We start from the raw sequence: 2,432 nt of genomic DNA on the forward strand, positions 1-2,432 counted from the left end.
AACCCAGTCCTTCCATACCAGGCAACATCCTGGTAAACCTCCTCTGCACTCTCTCCAGTGTCTCCATGTCCTTCCGGTAGTAAGGCGACCAGAACTGGACGCAGTACTCCAAATGCGGCCTAACGAACGTTCTGTACAACTGCAACATTAGACTCCAGCTCTTATATTCTATACCCCTTCCTATAAAGGCTAACACACCATAGGCTTTCTTCACCACACTCTCCACTTGTACTGCCACCTTCAAAGACTTGTGCACTTGCACCCCCAGGTCTCGCTGTGTTTCTATACTCCTTACGGGCTTACCCTTTATCATATAATTCCCCCCTACATTATTCCTGCCAAAATGCATCACCTCACATTTATCAGGATTAAACTCCATTTGCCATGTATCTGCCCAATATACCAGCCTATCAATATCCCGTTGTATTGCCAGACACTGCTCGTCAATCCAGCCATCTTGGTGTCATCAGCAAATTTACTGATCACACCACTTAATCCCTCTTCCAAGTCATTTATATACACTACAAAGAGAAGAGGTCCCAGTACTGAGCCCTGCGGCACACCACTAGTGACAGACCTCCAGCTAGAAAAAGACCCCTCCACTACTACTCTCTGTGTCCTCTTAGCAAGCCAGTTCTCCACCCATCTAGATACCCAGCCTCGTATCCCATAAGCCTTAATCTTTTCAACCAATCTTTTCAAAATGGGTTTTCAGTCCTGGAGGCTACAGTTGAGGAAGCATCAACTGGGGATAGCCAAAGGGAGCAGGACTCTGGGGTGAGCCTATTGTAAAAGCTCAGGTGTCTAGGGGATGCAAGAGATTGGGCCTCGTGATTGGGGACTCTACAGTTACGGGGACGGATAGGAGAGTTGGTAGTAAGGGTAGGGACTCAGGGCTGGTGTGTTGCCTACCAGGGGCTGGGGTCCGGGATGTGTCAGAGAGGATATTCAAGACTCTTAGGGGAGAGGGTGATCAACCCCAAGTTATAATTCATGTGGGGACTCATGACATAGGGAGGCTAAGGGAAGGGGATATTAAGCAGAGTTTCATGGAGTTGGGATGGAAACTAAAGGCCAAGTCAAACAGAGTGGTTATCTCTGGACTCTTGCCTGTGCCACGGGATAGTTTAGAGAGGAATAGGGAGAGGGAAAGTTTGAACTTGTGGCTGAGGGGATGGTGCAGGAGGGAGGGGTTTAATTACTTGAGCAATTGGGGCTCATTCTGGGGAAGGTGGGATCTCTATAAGAGTGATGATATACATCTGAACCAGAGGGGAACAAATATCCTGGGGGGTAAATTTGTGAAGGCTATGCGGAGTGGTTTAAACTGATTCAGAGGGGGGGTGGGATCCTGGGTAGAGGGGGTGAAAGTGAGGGGGGCAAAGAAGGGGATGGCATTGCACGGCATTGTGGGGGTGGGGCGGAGCGAGGTTTGAAATGTATATACTTTAACGCGAGGAGTATTCGCAATAAAGTGGATGAACTTGCAGCGTGGACCAGTACCTGGGACTTTGATGTTGTGGCCATTTCAGAGACGTGGATAGAGCAGGGTCAGGAATGGATGTTGCAGGTGCCGGGGTACAAGTGCTTTAGTCGGAGTAGAGAAGGAGGTAGAAGGGGGGGTGGAGTAGCATTATTGGTCAAGGACTATATCACAGTGTCAGAGAGGAAGTTTAATGAGGACTTGTCTGTTGAGGTAGTATGGGCAGAAATTAGAAATAGGAGAGGAGAGGTCACCCTGTTGGGAGTCTTTTATAGACCTCCAAAAAGTTCTAGAGAGGTTGAGGAAAGGATTGCAGAGACGATCCTGGTTAGGAGTGAAAGTAATAGGGTAATTGTTATGGGGGACTTTAACTTTACTAATATTGATTGGAATTGCTATAGCTCTAGCTCGTTAGAGGGGTCAGTTTTTGTTCAAAGTGTGCAGGAAGGTTTTTTGACTCAATATGTAGATAGGCCAACTAGAGGTGAGGCTATATTGGACTTGGTGCTGGGAAATGAGCCAGACCAGGTGCTAGACTTGGAAGTTGGTGTGCATTTTGGTGATAGTGACCACAATTCGGTTACGTTCACCTTAGTGATGGAAAGGGATAGGCATGAACCTCGGGTCAGTAGTTTTAGCTGGGGGAAGGGTAATTATGAGGCCATTAGGAGAGAATTAGGAAGCATTGGTTGGACTAGGAGATTACAGGGACTAGGAACGTCTGAAATGTGGAGTTTTTTCAAGGAGCAGCTACTGCGGGTCTGTGATAGGTATGTCCCTGTCAGGCAAGGAGGAATTGGTAGGGCTAGGGAACCGTGGTGCACAAAAAAAGTTGATTTGTTGGTTAGGAAGAAGAAGGAGGCTTATGTTCGGATGAGGCTTGAGGGCTCGGGTAGTGCAGTAGAAAGCTTTAGATTGGCTAGGAGGGAGTTGAAGAGGGAGTTAAGAA

The sequence above is a fragment of the Carcharhinus amblyrhynchos genome, chromosome 1 (assembly GCF_965287045.1).
Source record: "Carcharhinus amblyrhynchos chromosome 1, sCarAmb.v2.hapA, whole genome shotgun sequence".
In the NCBI taxonomy this organism is placed as follows: Eukaryota; Metazoa; Chordata; class Chondrichthyes; order Carcharhiniformes; family Carcharhinidae; genus Carcharhinus; species Carcharhinus amblyrhynchos.